The sequence below is a fragment of the Miniopterus schreibersii genome (assembly GCF_964146895.1).
Source record: "Miniopterus schreibersii genome assembly, chromosome: 1".
NCBI classification, from domain to species: domain Eukaryota; kingdom Metazoa; phylum Chordata; class Mammalia; order Chiroptera; family Miniopteridae; genus Miniopterus; species Miniopterus schreibersii.
Window position 1 is genome coordinate 140,961,990 of NC_138101.1, and position 13,788 is coordinate 140,975,777.

The following is a 13,788-nucleotide window of genomic DNA, read 5'->3' on the forward strand; positions in this document are numbered from 1 at the left end:
TTTTTAGGGGAGGTGTAAAATTTCTTTTTATCTAGTTGCTTGTTTTGTTTTTTGTTTTTTTAAAAAAATATATCTTTATTGATTTCAGAGAGAGGAAGGGAGAGGGAGAGAGAGATAGAAACATCAATGATGAGAGAATCATTGATCGGCTGCAGCCTGCAACCCGGGCATGTGCCCTGACCGGGAATCAAACCCTGATCACCTGGATCCTAGGTCGATGCTCAACCGCTGAGCCACGCCCGGCTGGGCTAGTTGCTTGTTTGATTGAATATGATTTGTGGTTGTTTTTTTTTCTTCAATGTCAAGAGCCACGATAAGGAAACAAAATAGAAAAGGGGAGGAAGAGATACTGACTTGGGTGACTGTACCCAGATGACTCATTCCAAATTTATATTGCCTCAAAACTCCTCTCTTTGTTTATAAGATTACCAAATTTCAAATATATAGAGGTTTTAAAAATGATAGCTTCAAGAATGGCTGTTGGTCATAGGAGCCAATGCTTTGAAGTAACCGGAATTGAGGAAAGAAAAGTTGTTTGTAAAAACTGGCACTATGAGGTGTATGATTTATTTGAGAATGACAGACATATGTACAAACAGATAAAAGTGGCCTATATAAGGGGAACATATTAAAAGAAGTACTAGAGAAGATAAAATTGTCTTTTTTAAAGTCCAGCTAATTGTAAAGCGAGCACTTTTGGCTGAAAACAATATCCATTTGGCCACTTCCCTGATCCTTGAAACCCTGTCTGACTGTGAAGTGCTTCCTTCTAACTCAAGTCAACAGTAATGGTCACTACTTCTCAGAATTCCAACCCAATTTTAGCATTCAGTCTTCCTCAATGACACAGCTCATGCCCATTCACCCGTATGTGCATGTGTCCTCATACTGCCAGATGCCAGGCTTGTTCTTACTCAGCCAGTACTGGCTCCTTACCCCGAATCCCTGAACCACTCCCCACTCTCAGCCCCTTGAGTGGTGGCAACATATTGATATTGGCAGGAGAAAGCTGACAACGAGGAGTCCTTTTACCTCCTTAGTCACTGGAAAAATCAGAGCACTGTGAGTGAGTGGGGCTCTGGCACTTCCACATGGATTGTTAATCTGATCAGAATCTACCACACCCAAGGCCCCAGGGAGTGACTGTTTCCTTTTGGGATAATTCTTTCTCATATTCTTTTGAGCTCACTCTCCCCACATAGCTTATAATTAACTCATAATGCGTTTAGCACCTGCTGTGAATGACAGATGATAGAGACTTTGTAACCCAAGGGGCCAGTGCCATGGTTTTGAGATTGTCCTTTATTCCCTGTGGAACTGTTCCACAAGCGACTTTAGGAAATACAACTCTTTGGCCTGCAGAGTTGGGGAGGGCCAGTGCATTTGATGATGATGATGATGATGATGATGATGATGATGATAAATACCTGGGAACGTACTCCACTGGAGCAGGCAGCTCATAAATTTCCCACTAAGGCCAATTCCAGTCGCAGAGATTGAGTCTCGCAAAGGGAGATCAGTAATTGGTAGCACCTGGCTGGGATGAAGGGCTTCCAGTGTGAGCGCGCGTGTGTGTGTGTGTGTGTATGTGTGTGTGTGTGTGTCTGTCTAGGGAAAAGCAAGTTTCTCATAGATATAAATTTCTCCCTCATAGTGACTTTGGAGCCATTTTTCTTAATCTTTCTTCTCTGTTTGCCAGAGTTTGATAGTTTTCTGAAGAAAAGACCCCGATCGAGTGATACATTGTAATGGAAAGGGCAAGTCTTGTTTCTAATCACCCTATGTCACCAACTAACTGTGTGACCTTGAGCTAATAACTTAATTTAGTTACTTGATCTGTAAAATGGGGAAGTCCTCCCTAGGCCACAGGATCTCCTAAGGATTTGTAGCTCTATGATCTACTTACCTGCCATATTTGCCTAAATACATGACAATCCTAAGAAATCTCTTTTGGCTGTGAAGATGCACACTTTTGGGATGTGGGCAGATTAGTCAAATATTTATTGAAAATGCTTAGTTTACTAAGTAGTACACATAAAATTATATATAAAATAATATATTAATTTTTAAATATTATATTTATCCACTATCACTTTATAAAACAATGTTGTTCCTCACCAGTGTCATTTTGTGACTAACCCAACACTTTTTCAGACATATCATTGTTACTTCCTTCTAAGTTGTTTGAGAGCTAACACTGTCTTTAATACACATACAATTTACTAGGGATTCCAAAATGAATACCATAAATCATATATATATATATATTTTTTATGTATTTTTATTTTTCAGTTACAGTTGACATACAATATTGTATTAGTTTCAGGTGTACAGCATAGTGATTAGACATTTATATTCCTTAGGAAGTGATCACCTGAATAAGTCTAGTACCCATCTGACAGCATACATGGTTATTACAATATTATTGACTATATTTCCTATGCTATACTTTACATTCCTGTGACAAGAGCTAACACTTTCTGAGTTCATGTACAATACTGTCACTACAAATGTTATCCCAAGTCACAAACACCCATTTGCATAGCACTTTCATGTCTTGTAGGTATATATATGTGATCTCCACAATGTGCCACTTGCTGAATTGCATTTTTATGTGTTCTCTAAAAGGCCTACTTAAAAAGATATCTAACACTTGCATCCCAAGGCTAATAACTTCAAAAATAATCACTAAATCAGTGATAAGTTTATTTTCCTCTTTTTAAACCAGTTCTGGCAAAAGACCTCTATAAGCATCCAGAATACACACAAACTTAAATCATTTCACCCCGATGCATCTTCCCTTTGTAGTAGTTTGTTGTTCCAAATTCAGATATTGAGAGAGCACCAAAAAAATGACTTCATAGGATGTGTATTGAAGGTGACTCCCTTTTTTCTGGGAAATAATTTTGAAGACAAAAAATTCACCTTATCTTTGGGCAAATGAGGGTTTATATAAAGCTATTAGTCCAAATTAATCCCATCATTTTAGAGCTAGCCTATGCTTTGTTTTTCTTTCTTCATTTGGCTTTGGAACCCAAGGCCACAACACTTTAAAATTATATCACTACTATTCTCCTTTTAAAAGGAAGAATCAGAATTTAGCGTATCTGTCCCACCAACAAGGTTCACTCTGAACCCCCACAGTAAAACTAAAAGGAAGCCCTTTAAAAAGTAACCACCCCACTGGCTGATCACATACAGCCCAACACAGGCAAAGAAGGTAGAAAAAGAAAAGTTCACCCTCAGTTTTTCCTCTGAAGTCAGCTTACAACCTGGGTCTTGCCTTTTTCTTCTGATTTTTATCCTTTACGTGGAAGGGGGGAAATGTTGGTGCCTAAAATAGTCGCTGGTAGCTGCTGCCTTTAATTTGCTCTCCTGGTCACTGGAGAAAATGTTGCCAGTTGAGAGGGGCCCTTCCCAAGATACTAGGGCATTCCTGCCAGGAGTTGACTATGGAAACTTTTTCCAATCGGGCAGGAAATGAAACCTGTCCTTCCATTTGGCTCAAAATAAGAATGAGTGTATATAGAAGAGTCCCAGAAAAAAAGCAAGAAAAATAAACTCAGCTTTAGCTTTCCACCACCACCACCACCACCACCTTTTCTTGTCCCCAAAAGAAACCTACAGGCAAGCTGCTCTCAGTGGATGTTAAATGTCCAAAGTTCCAGGAGGGGAGTGTCATATGCATGATAAGAACAAAAAGGTAGGAGCAGAGCTGTTGTGTTTTCTCTTTAACTCTGCAACTAGCAGAAGTTATGTGACCAGTTGTTCAAATGTCTCCTTCACCTGCCTCCGCTGGGGGGAGGATGGGAAGAACAAAGAGGCTTTAGCTCCAAAGATAAAATAAGTCTGTTCTTAAAGAGAATGAATCACCTTAGTAGATTCTAACTCTTATTTCCATCAGAATGGAAAGCTCAGTCTGAGGTGAGGGCATCCTCAGGCAGACAATCATTGGGATTCATTGTTCCTAACTAAGCCTTGGAAGTCACTGGGGAAATCCCACTGATAAATGCCTGCCCCCTCCCTAGACACTGGCTACTGGATTTCATCAGACCTCTGTTCCCTCTTTCAGGAAAAAAAAAAGTTTCCCAGTACCCTTATTAAGAGAATAGAATTGTTTAAGGAGAGGGTTAATATTGACATGGTGTTCAAGATGGCCAACTCCTCCCCCATATAAAAACCTGAAAATAATCCTGATAAAAAGAGCATCTCTGCTTGTGAGCAAACCAGATGGCAACACACCCCTTCATCAAGTCTGTTAGTTTTCACATCTCCGTCTTGAAAGTTTCTCCCCAGGAAAACATGTTAGCCATGAGGCTTTTTGACTGAGTTAGGAATCTGTTTTAAAACAAGGCCCATCCACACCAACTCCCGGGTCTGCCCAACATAATTGTGTGCTTCATTTTCTTCAGGATATTTTCCCTGGCAGATTGACTGCCCTTCTGGATAACTAAATATATCACTTATGGTCAACAAAGTGAAAACATTGAGGCCTCTTTGTGGAGAATTCAGACCAAAGCTCGGTGCTTGCCTGAATTCTCTGGATCTGTGCAATATGCTGGGGCTGGGTGAACTCTAGAGGGTTGGAGCACTCATATTTGAAAAATGTCTCAGATTCTACTTGAAGGTTTATTTGTAGAGCTGCTCATTAAAGGGTAAGTAGGAAGAACATCGGAGGTCACTTATTAAGCGAAGCTTCCGTTTTCATCGGGAAGTGGGGATTGAATACTTTATAATCCCACACAATCCCACTTCCTCTAAGTAATTGTCATATCCCAAAGAGACATGATAATTAAAATCCAATCTTAGCACTGACACAGTTGGAACTAAGAGTGAGTGTCCATTGCCCAACATAATGTGTGAGTGCATTAAAAATAATTAGCATCTCTGCAAATATAGAATAACTGACAACAGCTTGAGTTGATCAAAATAAGCATTAGTGTGGACTAAACTAGTCTTTATATAGGCATGGGGTAAGGAGTCCATGGATAGACTTCAGAGTGGTCCTCCCAAAAATTCTATGGAAAAAAGTTGGCATCTGCCTTTTAAATGGAGGGTCCACGCCTTCTTTAACATTCTCAAAAGGGCACCTGACAAAACTGTCAAGAACCAGCCCTGGCCTGGTGGCTCAGCTGTTTGGAGTGTCATCTAATACACCAAAAGGTTGTGGGTTGGATTCCCAGTCAGGGCACATACCTAGGTTACAGGTTCAATCCCCAGTTGGGTGTTCTTCTCTCACATTGATGTTTGTCTTTCTCTCTTTCTCTCTCTCCCCCTCTCTCTCCCTTCCTCTCTCTCCCTTCCTCTCTCTAAAATCAATAAAAACATATCCTCGGGTATGAATTAAAAAAACTATTAAAAACCAGATTAATCTAGATTATAAACACTGTACAAAAGTAACATAGGATACCCTCATGACTTGATTTTACCAATTCAGCCTATGAAGTGAATTACCCTCTTCCCAAATTCTCACTCTCCCATAGGCTAGCAACCATGTGCTACATACAGTTCAAGTAAACTAGTTTAAACCATAACTGTGTATAAAATATTGGTAAACAGATTTTCTTCTCCCAGTTAATCTTTTTAAAAAAATATCTCTTTAATAATGTGATTAAATTTACTATTAATAAGAACAAGATATATTTTGTGAAACAACTTTGAAATAAAACAAATGTTAATGATATAGTTTGGTACCCTTCTCACTAGTTCTAATTTAACCTTAATCATCACTATGAATTGTAATCTCTCATAAAAAGCCTAATCTTGTTTAGTGTCAAAGCACACTCAAATTTTTATTACTTGTGAAAACTAATTTTAAAAGTAAATGTTACTTACCCATTGTATCTACTAGATATAATCAAAGAGATTCAGTATATGGTAAGACTTGAAGAAAGCTCTGAAGTTTAAATAAAACTTCAGCACTTGATCAACTTTATCTCTTGATCACTGCTTAATTCAATTTTAACTTCTCTATCTCAGCATAGTCATATATAAAAATTTTCACAGGAGCCTCTCAAAATTTTCTAATTATTGTTCAAAACCAGCTTTACTGAGATGTAATTTACATACCACTTTAGAGTGTACAATTGAGTGTTTTTTTAGTATATTCGCAAGGTTGTACAACCATCACAACTATCACATTTAAGAACATTTTTATCACCCTAAAAAGAAACCTCATGTTCATTAGCAGTTGCTCCCCATTGCTCCCTCCTCTAGCCTCTGGCAACCACTAAACTTTTCTCTTGCTACTGATTTGCCTACTCTGAACATTTCATATAAGTGGAATCACACAATATGTGGTCTTTCATGTCTGGCTTCTTTTAGCATAATGTTTTCAAGTTTCATCCAACGTAGCATCTATCAGTACTTCATTCTTAGAGGCTGGCATTTTAACTTTTTTAATGAGATTTTATTTTGGCTGTTACTAAGTATACTTAGTACTATAGTGATGTCTATCAGGTATCGTTTTGTTGAACAGGTCTTATGACATATGAATAGCAGGATGTAGCAGTAAGAGGCATGGCATAGGGCCATGCTGACCCTAAAGAGGGCTCAGAAAGGGCACTGAGCCATTGGATCTCCCCACAGAGTAGTGGAGTGCTGATGTCAGTCAGGCGAGAAGAGTAGTAACTGTGGGCTTTTTAGGGCATGGGGACATGGTCCTTCCAAGTGTTTTCATTCCTTTAAATGGGCTGCCAAAAATTCTAGTGTTCAAATATGTGCAGAAGACACAAGAAAGTTGAGAACCACTGTTTTGTTTACCCTGGTTTTCTCTGTTTGGCTAAATGGTAATTGCCGTCAACATACAATGAATCCTTTCTGGGGTAAAAACAAAAAGCTCTTGATTTGGCTGGATATGAAGGTTGCTTATCTTTTAGCAGAAGGTCATGCTCTTCTGGGCCATGACCCCAGGTGGTCTATTTATTATTGCTATTGCTTTCTTTCTCCCCATATCTCCAAGATATACGCTGAGGAAGGACAATCTACAGTGCTACGATGCCACTGAAACTGTAAAAGGGCTGCCCTCCTTCCTCCTATCACAAAGAGAGCCCTTCTGCTTAATTCTTTCTAAGCACCATACTACCCCTTTCTCTTCCTTATAATGCACCCACTAGTCATAAGACTTTTAATTGATTTACTAAATTACAAGATTCTTGCCTATTATAAGCACAAGCCTAGAGGAATGGTTTTCATATAAACCATGGGATCACATAGAAAGCTTGTTTAAAAATGCTGATTTCCTTGGTTTGATTTTGATTTGGTAAATCTGAGGTGGAGCCAGAAATTTTCATTTTAAGTAAGCACAATTGTCCTATGTTAATGCAGAAGATCCATTAAAAGAGTCTGAGAAATACTGCCCTACTCTCTTCAGTTTAGACACTACCTAAGACACTATTTCAAAAATGTCCCTCTCAAATGTTTATGTGTTCCATAAAAGAATAAAGTTGCAGAAGAGGACACAAGTTTAATTTTTCTGTTATTGCATCTCAGTATGCCCTTCTGATGCAAATGTCCACCCGTCTTTCTCCATACACTGTGAAATATGGTGATATTGTTGCTGTTTGATGGGATGATGGTAACTATGGAGAAGAATCTACATAAATCTAGTTCAAGAGCAGGAAAGAAGCAAAGGCAATTTATTTAGTATGCTTGTACGTTGAGAACATCGGTGCACTGAGGAAGTGCTCCCTGGTACTTCTATTTTGAGGAAATAAGTGTTATTTGCAGCAGGGATATGCTTTTCAAGTGGGGACTATTTGTGCAACAATGTCTATTTCCTTTAAAAGTTTTGCAGAAACCATTTTCAGAATTCACACTTGGAGTATGAAATGTGTGTGTCTGAAAGATTCTACATCGATATTCCATTTCCTAACTTTGCCACCCCTTGATCTTCGGACCTGGGGTCCTTCTTCAAGTCTCTAAATCAAATCTTTTAGGTAGCACATTGAGGAATTTTGCACAACATACCCACAATGGAAATCACAGTGGATTTTGGCAATGGGTTGAGGACATCTGGTGATAGCAACCTGGCATCATCTTTCATGTTTACATGTCACCATTGATTTTGCTGAAAACAGGAAAAAAAATTACATATAACTGTTGAAAACAAACAAACAAACAAAAAGAATACACATAACTGTCAACTAAAATTGCCTACCTACCTGAGTCTAAAGTGTTCCTTTTTCATCAAAAGTCTATGTGCCCATTTGTAACAACGTTAATGGTCAAAGATTTTTGACAGTACTTCTCTCCCAAAAGCATTTGCTGGTTAAGAGAGAGCACGTATCTTATTTCTATATCTTACTTTGGGCTCTACTCTTGAATATCTAGCACTAAGCTCTAATTCCTGACTGAAGTAGTGGGATAGCTGAGTGCACAAAGCAAGAAGCATTGAGATAGTGTGTGAACCAAAAGGCAGAAGTATACCTAAGGTTAGAGACTTGATTAAATATTGTTTAGCAAGTCCAAAAGAAAACATAAATCAAAGTTTAGAGTTAGCAGAGAGACAGGAAATAAGCAAGGAAGCAGAAATCATCACGTAAATATATGGGAAAACAAAAAGCTAACGAAGGCAAAAATAGAGGGAAGTTCAGCACTAAGAGACAGCTCATGTAAGTGGTCAGGTAACCAGGAAATCTGCCTGCACAGAAGGCTAAGGCAGCCCAGTCTCAAAAGAGATGGGGAGCATCAGATGCAAAAAAAAATCTATTCTGGAAAAATCAACTGTTCAGGTTCAAGGCTCCTTAACCATTTTCTGTTGAGATTGCTCCCAGAATTTAGCCTGTGAAATTAATGAAAAGGAAGACATGATTGGGAGGTAAGACAGATCGTATCCTTAAAGCTAGTACTTATAAATTCAGATGTGCATGAGAGGGTGAGAAGTTATGTGGAAATGGAAAACAAAAATTATAAAGGGTTTAAGTTGGGTATCAGGTCCTTGAAGAAGCCATCCTGGAATGTGCTGCCTGGGTTAGGAGCCCCTCTGCTGCTCTCACAGCACCCTTTTCCTTCACTGAGTATGGCATCTTCCCTATGGTGATTGCCCATCTCCCCATCCAGGCTGCACCCACTTCGAAGGTAAATATATTATGGCTTATTTATCTTTATATACCCTGTAGATAGTGATTTTACAGTAAAGGTTTATCAAATGTCAATAATTACCTTTGTCGTATCAAACCACAAGTTCCTTCTAGAAAGGAAATGCATTTTTATGACACTTCAAAGGTATAGTACGTTAGTTGATAAAGACGAGCATTTCATCCAGTGGCCTTGATTCCCTTATAGCTCACTCAAGTAGTATTTCATAGACGGGCACTCTGCAGTCCCACCAAAGACTCCTCATACTGACACAGTGGCATATTCTCGTGCTGACCATCTTGTAAAAAGCACTTCACTGACTTGGTGGCTGAGCTTCAAGTGTTCAAGTCTTTTAAAACATTCCATTCAACTTTGTTTCCTACAGGGCCCTTGGTCAATTTTCAAAGGTGCAATATGCATAGCAATTAAGAACATGGACTCAGGGGACAGACTGCTGGAGCTGTACTCCAGTTCCCCCGCTTGCTAACTGGTGATCTATAGCAAGTTATGTAACCTCTCTGTGCCTCATTTTTGCCATCTGTAAAATGGGGATAAAGGTTGTTGTGAGAATTAACTACATTACAGGTAATTATGTTTAAGTACTTAGAACAGTGCTAGGCACACAACTGTATACATTATATAAAAATTATCTACTGTTATATTTTACTTTGCCAGATACCACTGATTACTTCGATTAATAATTATAATATCCACAATATATTTGGGTTTTTCCTCAAACCATTACTGCTCTTTATTTCATATTTTGCCCCATGTTTGGTAAAAGAGATTTTATTATAAAAATAAACAAATGTGCTATAAATGAAGAAGAAAAAGTATATGTTAATATTACTTCATTTATCATAAAATAAGCTAATAACTTTCTGAATTTATCATATAAAACTCCAACACTTTATCTAAAGAAACTAAGAGGGAGTGTTGAATATTGTGTGTATCTTTTGTCTTAATCATTTCCTAAGTTACTAAACCTGAGGTCATTACTATTTAAACAGAATCTCTTGTATTTCTGGAAAATTTCAAAACATTGCCAATATGTATTCTGGTCATCCCCACTTCCTGTGGTGGGTTTGGAAAACCATGCCAGCTTTCATAACTGCTGAGATTTACAGAGTGAATCCTCATTTGATAATCTTGCAAAAATGGATAGGCAGTACTCCCTTCCTTTTCTAAATTCCACATATGCCAGCTTTCACAGAATGTTAAAAAAATAAAAATATTCCAACGAGTCCCAAGCTGGCTCCAGTGAGGTTCACACACTTTCTCAGCTCTATCTCCAGGATAGCCTGGGAAATCCCTCTTCCCTCATGGTTTCCCCTGGATCTAGTTCATTCCCAAACTAGAGTCTGTTTTACTAGAGGAAGAAAGAGTTTTATCTTCAGCCTACCAGGGTCTGGTTAGCTTCTCTGGTGACTAACTAGTGAAAAGTAGAAAAGAATGGATCAATAATAAAATGTTCATTTACCTAAAATGATCAAGAGCCGAGATGTGATTAAACGTTATCATGAATAAGCTTTCCAGAATTAGCAGTTTCCAAAGATTGTTTTTAATAAAAGAAAAGAACATGATACTAAAATCAAACTTGAACAGCACTCGATTTTTCAAAGACCCAGGCTGTGCTTTACGATGGTTCCGGGAAGAGCAGTCGTTGAAAAGGGTCAGAAAGACAATGGGACTATAAATAAGTCCTTGTAGCATCCTTTCAGCGTTGCCTTTTAAATCCTCATTTATTTTCAATTTTTTTACTTTGCCTTTTGTCTCAAGTGGAGGGGAGAAACAAATTCCACTTTTTCTGATTTTTTTTTTTAATGTTGCTCATCTTAGCCTGTTTATATAGTATGATGTGCTTAACTCCAGTTTACAGATGGGTTAATAGGCAAAGGCAAGCCAAAGATACCTCCTTTGTAAAATAGCAAAAAGAACTGTTTTTTACAAGTCCAACCAGTGCTCACTCTTAGAAGCATAGAGCCCATCTGAGTCAAAGTTCTCGTCCTCAGAACCCTGTTGTTACCATGGGAAAACTGTGAAAAAGCTCAAATGTGGGCATGTTATAATTAGAACCAAACGTGGGCTTTCTGGGACCTGTCATGATGTTTCTAGGAAGCTCGTTCTGCGTTGGCTTCGTAAGACATCCCTTTCCTACAATCGTGACTCATTTGTGACTTCCAAGCCTCCCTCCCTCCTCCCCCTCCTAACTCTCCCCCCACTTGTTCTGGGTGGAAGAATGCCCAAACCCTCCAGAGACGGTGCGGAGGCGGGTGTCCAGTCCACTAAGGAGAATGCACTTCTAGGCATTGTGGAAGTGGGACAAAGGCTGCAGCTGGGCATAGTCAGAGCTAACAATGTGACGGGTGTATGTTAATCATACGCGGAGAGACTCATTTCTTTGGCAGCCCAGCCCACCCGCTAACCCATCCAAGCCTCCCACTCCTCCCTCCTTTCTTCCTTTCAGGAAAGCATGTGCAAGTTCTCCGCAGAACGATGAATCTGCTCCTCAGGGGAATGCACGAGTCAGAAATGCTTTTAGAAAGGACAGAGGAGCCAAAGTCTTTGCATAAGTAGGCCAGCTGCAGAGCCTCAAGGGGGAGAGCTGGGGGGAGAACCCGCCTTGTGGCTGTGGCCCCAAACCTCCTGCTGCCACTGGTTTCCATTGTCTGGCCACAACCCCAAACAAGCCAGCCCACACCTCTGTGACTGCACCCGCTGTCATTCTCAGGAAAAGAGGTTTTCTCAGTCCTTCTTGGCATTTCTGTGAAATCACAGAAATAATTCATTGAATCACAGAACTGAGAGAGATGATCTAATCACTTTTATTTTTAAAATTATGAAAATGTGGTCAGGGGAGGTTATCTGCCCTGCCCAAGCTCACGCAGCCCTCGATACATAGGGCCAGAACTAGAAGCTGCGAATCTTTTTATTCCTGGTCCTTTGCCTCTTTTCCACTCAAGTGTGTAAAAGCAAACCCCACGGTAGGTACGCTCCTTTCACCTCAGCTCCCTTCCCATGGTTTTCTCTGGTGCTCACCTGTTGTTTGTGCAAGGTGTACCCAGCGTGCCCTGAGCCGAGTCTGATGGTGAAGACTTATTTGTAGTACATGTGAAAAACAGAGATTCCTGGGACTTTCCTTAGGAGAGTCTCAGATGGGCCTCAGGAACCGTTTTACAATTTCTCAAGTGAGCCTTATGATCCAGTAAGTTAAGGGGGAAACATTGCTCAGCAAGCATCAGAAACAAATGTATGTTTGAAGGGCGGGACGCCCAACAAGACTAGAACAGGGAGGATGGATAGGACCGGGAATTTCGCCTCCAAACTGCTTTTTCAGTGGCTTAACCACTAGACCACACTTCCTCTCTAGGAGAGGCAAGGAATTAAAATCAAAGGTTTACCGCTGATTCATGCTGCCTGCTAATGCTGCTTATTGCGCCATGCTGTGACCCTGCGTTCTAGGGCTTGGAAACAGATGTGGGGAGCGAGCAGCCTGGGGTGCTGAGGGAGGAGGGGGGAGGGCTGAAGGCAGACAGCCAGTAAAGGACTTCCTCTGCTGCTAAATTTCAGGCAGGAGTGGAAGTCAGTCTAAATTGTTACCATGCAGATCTGGAATCATTTTTGCAATTTCCTGGCTCCAATTCCAGGTTTGTTCATTCTGCAACGAGAACTGAAAACTTGGTCATGCTCCTGACCTGACTTTTGCCTCTGCCCTCGTCTGAATGTGTATTATGAAGCTACACGTTTAGCTTGACGGTCATTTCATTAGGCAAGAGAGCTTGGTTACCCTCCTTGCCCCACACCCTCCCTCCCCATGCACACTTTTTAAAAGGAAGTACAGAAGAGTTAAGCAACTTGACCAAGGTTACACTATTCTCAATATTGTGGTTGTCTGATTAAAAGCGCAACTAAGCCATTTCAACTAAGCTTTCCAGACTCCCTTAGTAAATTCTTATCATCAGGCAGCTAAAAAAACTGGATTTATTTTCTTGAGTACTAAAGTGTGCCCTTAGACATGTCATTTACCATGTCAGTGTTTATCAAAAACTCATCGTTTTGAGTACTAACTGTTGATTCTAGAAATAGTTTTTGTGACTTCTTTACTGAACCGGAAGCTCCACAGGGTGGGGCAGAAATTTCAGCTTTGGCTTTCACTGGACATTGCGAATGTGGCAGCACTTCACTGCCGGGAGTATAGGAGCTGGGCTTTAGGTCCACAGATTCAGCAAGAAAAATACAGGAGAGCCAGTTACACTTGAATCTCAGATTTTTTAAATGTTAGTATAAACATGTCTCATGCAATATTTGAGACATACTTATACTAAAAAAAGCATTCATTATTTTTCTGAAATTCAAATTTAACTGGGCATTCTGTTGACCAATCTTACAGCCCTAGCAAGGGTCCTCCCCGTGAGCATTAGAGCCTCCAGGATTCTCTCAAAGGTGACTGAAATGCAAACCCTTCTCTCCAGAGGCCTCCAGCATAGTGTCTGAGAAAGCAGCCTGTCCACACAACTGTTGGTTTTGATAAATTGTGATAAACTGAATAATAGAAATGCAAAGAGGTCCGGAATCACGAGGTAAGGGGCAACTAAACAAAAAAACCACGGTCATGTAGGTTTCACAGTGTTGGTAACATTTGAAGTTCATCAGAGGTATGAAGGATTGAATGAGTATGAAAAATTCAGTGTGGCTGAAACACGGCTGTGT